The sequence below is a fragment of the Lepidochelys olivacea genome, assembly GCF_965140295.1.
Source record: "Lepidochelys olivacea isolate rLepOli2 genome assembly, chromosome: 1".
NCBI lineage: Eukaryota > Metazoa > Chordata > Testudines > Cheloniidae > Lepidochelys > Lepidochelys olivacea.
Genome location: NC_140411.1, coordinates 83,605,103 through 83,617,546, shown reverse-complemented (window position 1 = coordinate 83,617,546; position 12,444 = coordinate 83,605,103). Strand labels below are relative to the sequence as shown.

The following is a 12,444-nucleotide window of genomic DNA, read 5'->3' as shown; positions in this document are numbered from 1 at the left end:
CAATTCAAAATTTAGCCAGTGATATTTAGGTTTGCTTATGCATCTAGGAGTTTGACATGCATATCTCTTTAGAATGGAAATCATGTCTTAGCATCAATGGCCAGCACCTTGTTCCCTTTCTTAGTGAGTCTGGCACAGCTCTTAGGCAAAGGGTGGGCAAATGTGGCTTTAAGTCACTTTTATTCTTCCCTGATTCTGGGGCTAATTTGTGTCAAGTTGCCCCCCTGACTTTGCAATGACCAGAATGTGGATGGTCAGGCTAGTGGTCAGAGCCAAGGGTCAAAACCAAAGACAGCATCTGTTATCAAGCTGAAAGTCAGAGCTAGAGACGGTGTCAGGTGCCAGAGTCAGAGTCAGGAGTAAGACGGAAAAGCAGGGACCTAGAGTAGGGTAGGAGAGCAGGATCTGGGAGTAGACAGAAGTCTGGGATAGGAGGACAGGAACGCAGGGCTCAGGAGTCAGGTAAGCAGGAGGGATTCATAGTAGCAGCCAGCCACGGATTCCTCTAGTTGCTGAGACAACTTCCTGTTGTTACTCCTTGGTCTATATAGAATCCTTCAGCCAATCCTGGGGCTGGATGTTTCCCCCAGTTGGGAGCTTTGGGGGCAGTGGCCTCTGCTAGCTAACTCTTCCTTGGTGACTCGGTGAGCTGCTGGTGGTGGTCATGACCTGGGCACGGCCTGGGTTCAAGGCCCCTGATCCCCCACATCACCTGCTCTTCTAGTGTCCCATCACACGCCAGATTTTTCAGAGTGGTTTTTGTGAAAGACGTTTACCAGATCTGGGTCATGGACATTCTCCAGCAGTTCCTAGGACCGCTCTTCATGAGCATAGCCTTCCCCATTCACAAAATACTGGAGTTTACCCCATCTTTTTGGCATCAAGGATCTCATGGATGATGTACTCATTGTGGTCTTGAGCACGTACCCGTGGGAAAGTGGTTGGGAGTGGTGAGGAAACGGGTCTGGAAGGTAGAGTTTCAGGAGTGATACATGAGATTAATTCTCCGGTGAATTCAGTAGGGGCCACGGAACTGATAGTCTAATTTATGAGATGGCCTGTTAAAGTGTAGGATTTTCATTGACAGCTACACATTCTGTCCTACCAACAGGGCGGGCCCCTCCTGTCGTCAGTGGTCTGCCAATTGTTTGTAACTCTTCTTGACTCCCGTCAGGTGAACTTTTAGGTCATCTTGGGTTTGGTGCATGTACTCAGTCCAGGGCTGCTGGACTGAGGGAAGTCGCTGGTAGCTCTGGGTAGAACTGGAGGTGGAACCCTGTGACGGTCCTCACTCAGGGGTGGGTTGGTCAGGGTGTGTCATCTAGTGGTCAGGGCTAAGGCCCATAACCTGCAGGGGGGTTGTTGGTAGGGGAGCCCAGGCCCTCCCACTCCACTGGGCTCTGACAGTCAAGGCTGCTTAAGGCTGCCCTCCCTGCGCCACTTCCTATCTCCCCCCACTACTGTTGTCCCAAAGTCACCATTCAGGTTAAGGCGCTGTGAAGGGTGCCCACTCACCACAAGGTACTTTCTGCTGGTGGTGTGTGGTGTGGTAGCTCTTTTTCAGGTGGCAACCACCTCCTCCTGTGGCATGGCCCAGCCTCCTGGGCCAGCTCAGTCCAAGGGCTTTCCCCTACTGAGGTAGTACAAACAAAAAAAATAAAGGGGATTACCAAAATCCAGTGTTCAGGCTGTCTCTGTGGCAGCTCCTCCCTTCCCTCTTGTCTTAGGGAGAGATTTCTGCCTTCCCTCCACTCTCCTCTGCGGGCGCTGCAGGTCACTGGTCTGCCCTCTTCCCTGCTCTGCCAGAAAATGAGCTGCTCCCCTGCCTTTTAATTCAACCTCCAGTTTGAGCATTTGGGGTGGGGCAGGGCTGGATAGGCCCAGAAAAGCTCCTCAATCTTTTTGCTCAGTGTGGGGTTGATACACCCCATCAAAAACCCATAATTTGAAAAAAGGGGCTTTGCTCCGTAGATGTGTGTTCTGAGTTATTGTATGCAAACTATGTCTGGGGAAGCAGCAAGGACCAGTCATTCTGGTGGAAGTTGACATAACAGCAAAGATACGTCTCCAGTATCTGGATGGGTCTCTCTGCTTGACTATTAGTCTGAGGGTGATAGGTGGAGGACAGACAGGAGTGGATGCCCAAAATCCGGAGAGCTTCTCACCAGGATCGGGAGACAAATTGTGCTCCGTGGTCAGAGACGATGTGCTCTGGGAGACCATGGAGGCAGACAACTTCATCCACCTAGAGCTTCTCAGTTTCCTGAGAGGAGGATAGGCCAGTGCAGGAGATGAAGTATGGCATCTTTGTGAGTTGATCCATGATTGTCAGGATGGTCATGAACCCATCGGGCTTGGGTAGTTCTGCTACCAAGTCTAAGGCAATGACTATCCAGGGGCCAGGTGGAATCTCAAGGGGTTGCAGATTTATTGTACATCATGCAAGAGGCTACATATTCCTGCACCCTGGCCTGTATGTGAGGCAACCAGAAGACATGAGAGAAGAGGATCTGAGTTTTAAAGTGATCAAAATGTCCTGCCAGGTGGGGAGTTATGGCCTACCTGTAGGGCAGTAGCTCTTGGAGGCCTGGGAGGAACATGCATATGCCCTTTCACGTAGGTTTCCCTTTCTCAGACCTTGTGGGGTTCCTTACTTATGGCTTCCTGCTCTTTTGGAGGGATCCCATGGGCCAAGGCTGATCTTATGAGGGTAAGCAGATCATGGCAGAGAGCTGTGCTCAGAAGTTTTGAGGCTTGAGGATGCAGGAGGTTTGCAGGTTCAGATCTTCAGGTCAATGTAATACTCAACCTTCTGAGACAAAGCATCAGCCTTGCTTTTTTTGGTTCCTGGGTGACAGGAGATTATAAAATTGCAGCACAAAAAAAAAATATGGCCCACTGAAGTTGTTGGTTGTGGGCAATGGCCTTACTCAGATATTCAAGGTTCATGTGGTCAGTGTACACTGGGACAGAAACCAGGAGCCTTCTAGATAGTGATGCCACTCTTCAAAAACAGTCTTAATTGCCAGGAGTTCTTTGTCTAAAATGTCGTAATTCTGCTCCACGGGTATAAGTTTTCTGGAATAGAAGGAAAATGGATGTAGCAGTTGATGATGACTGTGACCTTCAGACAGCAGGGTTCTGATTGCTAAATTGGAAGCATCTGTTTTGAGGATGATGGCTTAAATAGTGTAGGGGTGGACCAATATGGGAGTGCTGATAAAGTCAGGTTTTAATTGTTCTAAGTCCTGCTGGGCCTCGGGAGACCAGAGAAAAATGGTGTTTTTGCAGAGGAGAGCTGTGAGAGGAGCAGTCCATTCCTAGAATTTCAGTATGACCCTCCCATAGAAGTTCGTGAACCCCAGGAAGCGCTGTATTTCACAAACATTCTGTGGCACTGCTCACTCGAGGTCTGCCTTTACCTTGCACAGGTCCATTTTGATACCAGAAGGAAACAGGATGAATCCTAGGAATTCTATGGAGGACTGATTGAAAGCACATTTTCCTAATTTGATATAGAGGCCATGTTGGCATAGGACGGAACAGATATGCATAGCGTGCTGTTCAGTGTTGCCCAAGGAAATAAACCTCAGTTGGAGTTTCAGGGGCATACTCTGTCAGAACGCCCAGGCTAGCCCACTTCACCAAGCCTGGGTTGACCTGTTTCTCAGATTCCTTCTGGACTGGGTTCCTTGTAGGGCAACTGGAAATAGTGGTGTCGCCAGCATGTTCTCTTTCTCTCTCTCTTTAGGGGTGAGTTACCCGTGGTTTAGGTCTGCATCAGTTTGACTGGTCAGGTGGAATATAATAGTGGGGGGCATAGTCACGCCCCCTCTCTTTTTTCTTCCCATCACTCACGTAGAAGGTTGTTGATCCAGATGACAAGCTCTATGAAGGCATCCAGACCCACTGGGATCTCAACTTGGGCCAGTTTGTCTTTAGCCTTGTCCTGTAAGCCCCATCAAAGCTGATATAACTGGGTTGTCTCATTCCATTTTGTGTCTGATATGAAATGGTGGAAGTGAGCGACATAAGCATTGGCCAGGCCTGACCCCTGTTCGAGTTTCCTTAGGGTGGCCTCAGTGGAGCAGGTGTGGTTCGGGTCCTTGAAGATGTTCGATATCGCTCTCTTGAAGACATCTCAGTTAGATAAAATTGGACTGTTGGCTTCCTACAGGGAAGAGGCCCTGTCCAACGCTTCACCTGTCACCTACCAGGCCTATCTTGATATGTTTGGAAGCTTATACCTGTGGTCAAATTAAGAACAAAAGGCAGCATTGTTTCATGAAGCCTTGGAATTTGGAGCGGCTTCCACTGAAGGACTCAGGGAGAGGATCAGCATGTCCATGCTAGGGAACAGCACAGCACAAGCATGGAGTGCAGCATTTTCTGTGTGGAGTTGGTGGACTTGATCCCCCAATGCCTGATTCTCAGTGAGCCGGAGTTATGTTCTGCACCTGGAGAGCTCAGTTGTCTGACTGGAGATGGTTCACTTGCTTGTGCAATACAGATGCTCCTTCTGGTACAGAGAGCTCTGCTGGGTCCATCCTCATCTGGGCCCACTCAGAGAGATTAATAGTGGTCTGAGCAAGCTGCAACGAGTAGGACATGGGCAGTCATCCTAGTGTTCAGAGCCAGTCTGGTACCAAACCAAAGTTCAGAGCCAGAGGCAAAGTCAGGTGCCAAGCCGAAAGTCAGAGCCAGAGGTAAGGGGAGGAGCAGGAACCTAGAGTAGGGCAGGACTGCAGGAACAGGAAGTAATCAGGAATCTGGGATAGGAGGACAAGAACCAGGAGCAGGTAGGGAAGCAGGAACCAGGATCAGGCAGGAATGCAGGGCTCAGGTAGCAGGAGGGGTCTGTACTAGCAGCCAGCCAAGAATTGCTCTAGTTGCTCAGAGAACTTCCTGTTGTTACTTCCTGGTTTATATGGAGTCCCCTCAGCCAACTGTGGGGGAGTGCTGGATGTTTTCCCCAGTTGGGAGCTTGGGGGCGGCCCTCTGCAAGCTAACCTTTCAGTGGACCCTTTCCTGGTTACTCAGGTGAGCTGTTGGGTGGTAGTTGTTGCCTGAGGCCCATGGGCCTGGGTTCGAGGCCCATGATTCTTCACAGACTTGAGCTGGAGCATTTTGTAGGCTCCTCTAACATTCACTGGTTCCCTGTGGTCCCAAAGGATGGTGCAGTCTTAGGGATCCTGAGGCAGGGCTCCCTTTTCTCCAGACACATCTCCTGTGTCTGCAGTCTGCAGAAGGGTTTTATAGGCTCCCTGTATGTGATGGGTATCCTCAACTGACCAGTTCACTTGGCAATAGGGTTAATTTATGCCACCCAAGTAGCAGAAAGCAGCTGAAGTATACAAAAGAATTGGGCACAAAGGTAATAGGAACCTTGGACATATCTCAATACAAATTTGTGCCTGCAACAATGGGGCCCCAATTCTAGTTGTGCCTTTAGGGGTCTACTGTAAAATGAATAATAACAAAAAATAATGATTTCAGCAGAACCCTGGGAACACTGACTCAAGAGTATTTTAAGAAATAAATAAAAGAACTGAATTGTGTTTAAATTAAAATACATATTTGCCAATATAAATATTTGATATCTGGATCTTCAAAAACACTCAGAGTTGGCTTACCCCTACTCCCATTGATGTCAAAGATAAAACTCTAACTGGCATTAATAGGAAAGTTATACCAACACGGAGCACTTTTGAAAATGCCACCCATTAGTTAATCATAGCACACAGCTCTTATATAGCACTTTTCATAAGTAGATCTCAAAGTGCCCAACAAAGGGAGGTCAATATCACTATCCCCTTTTGAGAGATGGGGAAAATGAGGCACACCAAGGTGAAGAGACTTGCTCAAAATCACCAGCTGGCCAGTAACAGAGCTGAAAATAGAACCCAGCTTTTCTGACTCCCAGTCTAATTCCCTAGACTCTAGACCACGGGGCCTATTGGCTCTCAGCTCTAACAAAGTTTTAAAAAATATTTTATATTGATATTCAACATTGTAATCTATGTACACCTTGTTGTGTGGCCACTCTTACATTCTGATTTTCCTAACCTGTTGTTTTTCTCTAAATACTCTGTGTCAACTGGGTGCAATAGTTGTCTTACTCTATGAATCCTCCGTAACTATCTATAACAGAGGGCATACATGAAATTATATCCAATTCCACATATTTATAACTACAGTTTAAAAATAATCATTTTACCTAGTGGTGAAGAGAGGCCCCATTCCATCATTCTTGTGATCTTCAAGGCACTGCCACTATGACCATATATGGATAGCTTCTCTTCTCTTGTGTTTCAGTGACACATCTTTACTTCTGAGAGGAAATATGTGTAAAGAAGAAAAATGTACATCAAAAAAAGAAATGACATTTTCTGGCTCATCCCAAAGTGTGTTGAACACTAAAGAGCGCAAATTTCTTTTGTTACCTTCTAGATTCAAAATAAAGGAATATTTGTGATCCTTTTTGGAGATACAGTGTTTCATTTCTTTATTTGGCTAAATTCCACTTCTGTAGTCCCAACATTACTGATGCTGAATATCTAGCAGAGAACATGAGTCAGAGATAGATCTGTGGGGAAGAGGCCATATACTCTTGTAAGAAAAACATTTAATAAATTCAATAATTGTGTGTTATTGTTTTACTTCTAATACAGAAGTTGCCTAAAAAAAATCATATTAAACTATTGAGAGTGGTAACAGCATAGTTTAAATAATTGTTTCACTGACATAAAAAAACTCTTTTCTTTTGGTAAATTGTAAGCATAATTCAAATCTAAGGAGCAGCCCATCTCCTTATATTCTAAACTAAGAGTTATCTCAGTCATTTGAGTAATTTACACATTAGACTTTAGGCAAATTATGCCCTAAAATACACCTACTCATAACAGCATCAGCAATCAGCAAGTGGCAGGGGCACGCAGCAGCAGCGGAGATGTTGCTTGAAACCCCCGTCTCTTTCAGGGTTGGGAGGTGAACCCACGTGAACACACCTCTGAACTCTGGATCTTCGCTAAGGACAACAAACTGTGAGTGGGGTGCAGCAGAAGGAAGGGGGAGTAGGGTGTTAGAGGGACATTCATTTGTTGGATTTTCACACTACATGGTGGGAAACTGAGGCAAAGGATGCTGCCCAGTGTACTATGGGGTGGGTGTTTGCTTATGGTTACATGCTTTTGAAGCCTGGTTGTGGTGTTTTCACAAATTAATGCTGGGTTCCCTTTCCCTTTTCATATAACTTTTGTTATACACAGCCTGTGAGTGGGGAAGCATTGCCTCTTAGAGGCGCCCAGGGTGGTGTTGAGTTTTGCCAGATTACTGGATGAGGGCTTGAGCTGGTTCTGTTTTGTATTGTTAAGAGGAATTTCTAGATATTGAAATTGGCCCTTGTTGCTGCCGACACCACCTGCAGAAGGGTTACAGATGGTTAAAGAGGTGGCTTGATCACAGCCTATAAGTACCTACAAGGGGAACCGAAATTTGATAATAGTCACACATTGAACTATGAACCTATGGGAGGTGGGACTGCTCTGCAGTGCCCCTTTCAGGTCCACTCATGGTACTGCAGGCACTCAAGTCTGCAAGGCTTGGCCTCCTGCTTGGGATAGGCTATGCTGTAAGCTAGGCATCAGTCTCTAAACAACCAATGAACAAAATAGCAGCTAAGGATTTGGCTGTCTGCACCTTAAACAAAGAGAAAAACCTTCAAATATAAGTACTTAGTTGCAGCACTTAGAGCAAGGGCAAGGGCAAGGCCCTGGCTTGGGCCTGGGTTTTGTTAACTATGAGAAGCTCTTCCTCTCTCTCACTGTCACTCAGCTCTGCCCATGAGCAAAAGCAGGCAAGCCTTCTTAACTGGCCAGATGGTTCTTGATTGGTCAGTATTTCCGCCTAGCCCTTCTAGGCCTGTGGAGGACTGTCTTATTGGTCACCCAGTGTGAATGGATTTTCCTCGGGTGGGAAGTGTCCAGGTGCTGATGACTCCAGCACAGGGCAGGAAGACCCAACAGACACATATTGAATAATGAGGAGAAAACTGAATACTGAATAGCTGCTTATTGAGTGAGCACAGTTTGTTCTGTGCATAATGAGGCAGGGGTCTTGTGGAAAAAATAGTCTGTGATCATGTCATTCAAGACTGTATCATAATGCACGCTTGAAATTTGCTGTTAGAGTATTGTGATTGCTCACCTGAGTCACATGATATAGTTTTTGTTCCCTGATTGCGTGATCTTTATAAACTGGTTTATCTCTGTATCAAATACATTTTATTTTTTTATTTGGTTAATCATGCTTACGGGCCTGAAATTTGCTTTTTGTGAACGCTTACATGAACAAAGCTCTGGCCGTAAGTATTTTCACCAATACCATATAGCAATATCATAAAGAGGTCCAAATAAGGTGATCTGAAATAGCTTTGGTGATTCATTTTAGTGACAGATTTTTTAATTGTTTGATTAGCTTTCTTTAAAAGTGCCCAAAATGTATCTTGTTCTTGTCAGGATCACAGATATCTATTCTGTGTTTCTGCTATGCAAAATACAGAAAAATAAACTATTCATGCTGACAAGAAGTGGATCACAATGAAGAACAAAGCTGCACATTTTGTTTCCTTTATTTTATCATGATGTTGTTTTACAATAATTCTAGAATACTAATACTTTGCTTCTACATTGTGCTTTTCAATAAAAGATTTCCAAGTATTTTGCAAACAAGTTAATTAACACTCATGCAGTACCCTTTCACTATAGTGTAAGGCCCACATTAAAGATGGAGAAAGAGTCACAGAAAAGTTAAGTGAGTTGCCGAGGGTGAGACGGTGCATCAGTGGTAGAACCAGGAGGAGAACCCGTATCTCACCTATAGTCTGTTCTAACCACTGGAGTAGATGTGCCTTGACTAGATCTGGCCATCTTGCAGTTTATAAATGGCTTGCATAACATATTCAAATTGTACAGAATCTAAGGACTTGTATATAGACAGAAATTACACCAGTTTAACTAAACCAGTTTCTAGTTGAATTGGTGAAATCCCCTTGGGTGGACATTCTTAAATCAGTTTCTAAATGAATTTTGTAAAATACTTGTCTACACAAAGGAATTTCATCCATTTAACTACATGAATTTAGAAACGGATTTAGTTAAATCGGTGCAATTACTGTGTGTCAGTCCGGCCTAAGTTTCATTAAATAAATAATAAAAAAGAAATAAGTCTTCTAGACATCATGATGGCAGAGGAATTCTTCCAAATGCAGAGCGAGTGTAACTAATAAATGTTGGCTGTAGACAGCCTGAAACAATGGCACTGGATGATGTGAACTCTCGCAACCCATAATCTAATTTAGGGTGTTTAATTTAAAGCCCAATGATGATGCTTTACATGTAATTATGTAACTATTCCTTTGCTGATTATTTCATACAAAGGGATAGAGAATGGAATAAGAATAAAGTCCAAAGGGGGTGAAAAATCATTTGTTACTTCAGGGTGTGAAATTCAGAGGGAAGGAAAGAAGATACACAATTGTAGGTAAAAAAGAGAGAAACAGGAAAAGAAGGATGGAGAGAAACACAGGCTAGAACTAGTGTTGGTCCTAAAGGTCAGCATATCTTCTCACTGAGCGTGGCTGACTGTAACATTCATAAATAATGATGATGATGACTCAAAGTTTAGTTAATAGCCTCCCCTTTGTGGAAAACTCCCATCCACCATGAATGGAGGGCAACATGGGGTTCTACATTTCTGCCCAGGCCCACACATAATTAAAAATAGAATTCAACACTCTCCAAAAATGAGTACTAGAGGCACTCCCTTCCTCTTTTCTTAAAGGTAGGCTGCAGCTAGTTTGTTTTTTCCTGTAATATGTACATATTTCTTGTATGGAGTGAAAAGCTAACTGCTTGTGTCACATACTGAAGATTAATGTTATATAAAAGCACCTTAATTTTTATGGGTTTATTTTCGCCATGCCAGGTGTCATTCCCTGTGATGTCAATAGGAGTGATGTGCACATATGGTGAGGAAAGGTCTGTGAGAGGTTGGGTATGCTAATGCCATGTGAACAGGCTTTCTCATAAGGTTTTGAGCACCTTGTGATTTGGACTGTCAGAAATACTGTGAAAACAGCATGTGGCAATATTTTGACATTTCATGGATAAAACCAGGAAATGCAGGCATTAGAGAGCTGAATATTCTGAAGGATCAGAAAGGTTTGACTGGAGAAATGAGAAAAGGTTCTGTGAGGCTTTAAGTGGACTAATTTACTCATTCCTATTCCAGTCTCCTTGAACAGATTATTGCCACAGTTGTCTTCAGGGATTATAATGGTTTATTTTGTCAAAGGCATCTTGATTCTCCGTACTGGTACTCCAGATGGGCAAACCACTTTGGGAAAAATAAGAAACATGAATTTTCACTCATCCTACAGACGTAATGTGGATCTTTTTGGAGGTTTGAGAAACGTCCAGGTAGTCTTCCTATGACTTCACTGCCCTTTTTCCTTTATGGGCAGACTTTATGGCTTCTTCTCCAGTCGTGAATCCTCATTGGGTGAGTTGCAATGGAAGATCCTCTTTTGGGGAAGAGGTCAGGATGCCAACATACTGTAACAGCAGAAGCCTTTAACCTCTCTGTTGGACCCTGCAGTAATGGCTCTTCTCAGTTTAACCATCACTGTAGTCACCTTGTTCCTTCAGCTCCAGAGCTCAGTGAGAATTTCAGTAGTGGTGTAGCTTATTAAATTGTGTTCTCTCTGGGGTTCTAGAAGCAAATGTGTGCACTCTGGATTGCAAGCAGTGGAAATCTGGGACATCCTCTCATCCCTATAATGGACTTGTCAGTAAAGAATAGGATGTACCATTCAAGCAGCAGATCACTGAGTTAGGATTGTGTGAAGCAGGAGGTTGAATAATGTGAAATTCTGATAGTGTTCAGATAAGTGTTTTAACATTTGGGGGGTTATATTAACCAAACTGCCAAATTTTTTGAGGTTCTCCCATCACAGATTAGTACCTGAAATTTGAAATAACTATCACCATCTTGGCTATTATGGCCTGTAATGTCAAAGTCTCCTTAGAGATTTCTTCAAAGCCATTATTAATCCAAATATGACTGTCACACATGCATACAAAGAGCTGAATTTTCTGATCCATGTTGCCTGTCTCTGCAAACTGGAATAAGTTGTGTTCAAGATGCTGTGAAAATAGCCTCCATGCCAAATATTTGATCAACTAGTATTTTGCTCTCTTGCTAAAAGTTCATATCCTCTGCATTTGTGATAACAAGATCTCCAAAGAAGGGTTTGGTTTGTCCAAATAAATAAATTATTCTAATGCTTGAAAAAGGCTGATTTCGGGGCAAATTATTAAACATAATTTATTCCATGTCCTTGCTAGAATAACTTGCGCTCCTGAGCCTCCTTAGATGTGTAGTCAATAGGGAGCTGTCTGGCTACATGGGTCTTTTATACATCTTTCAGCTAGATCAGAGATTCAAATGCAAAATCCAGCACTTGGGGAGATCATGTGAATTAGGGATGCTCCCAGGAGAACTAAAGGTCCATAAAGCAATGAATTGATTACAATGTGATATAAATATAGTATTTTCTTCTGTGTAAGAAGTAACCATGCTCCAATATTTTTCAAGTTCTTTATTGGAAAACTATATATCTTGCTCAGTATACATAAACTCTGGAATGCATTTTGGGAGAAAAAAGTTTTAATGCTAATTTTAATTAAAAGCTTAGTTTTCAAATACTTTTCAGAGTTTATTCATGCGGAGAAGTGTTTCTTCGATTTAAAACTGTCAGACTTCTATGCTGTGTTCTGGACACAGTATATTTTTTATTTAGTTGAATAATGGTAATTTTAGATCATCAGTTCTAGACCTACCTGAAATATTTTAAGTGGGAACCAAGGAAAAGGTGAAGGGTTTGACCCCAGTTGAGTTTATCAGGAGAGTATAGCAGGGAGTTGTTGTGATAATTGACAGTATATATATATAGGACATATATCCTAACTGTAAGCTCAACTGTTAAAAGTGACTGAAAGTCCATAAATTGTAATGACGTATTATATAGAATAGTTTAAGAAAAGATACAAGAAGAAGACAGAAAGACTGAATTAATTCAAACAGAAAGTGTTATACTGTTAACAATCAAGGACTGTGTTGAGATTATAACTGCTAAATCAGAGGAGCAGAGGTCCGGAAATCGATGAACCAAAATAGGTGTGTTGGAAATTAGGCCTCTTGGTAGACGAAATAATGAGAGGATGGACTATTCTGCCTAACACTCACTTTTGGGGTCTGTCACGGGGTCACTCACCACACTGGCTGTTTCGGGAATTAGCTCAGTCCCAGCGGGTGATCCCTCAGGTGTTGTCAGCTCTCCTGTCCTCACCTCTGCCAGCAGACCCATCACGACTTCTTTCTCTC

At 43.5% G+C, this 12,444-nt stretch overlaps 2 long non-coding RNA genes across 2 annotated transcripts in view; one reads left to right on the top strand and one right to left on the bottom strand.

Moving 5' to 3' along the window:
- LOC311528822 overlaps positions 1-6,325 on the bottom strand; it is an 88,589-nt gene extending 82,264 nt beyond the window's left edge. The window contains exon 1 of the long non-coding RNA XR_014713710.1: positions 6,218-6,325. This is a non-coding gene — a long non-coding RNA (uncharacterized lncRNA). The remainder of the gene's footprint in view (positions 1-6,217) is intronic.
- LOC311528816 overlaps positions 1-12,444 on the top strand; it is a 144,292-nt gene that overhangs the window by 83,357 nt on the left and 48,491 nt on the right. The window lies entirely within an intron of this gene.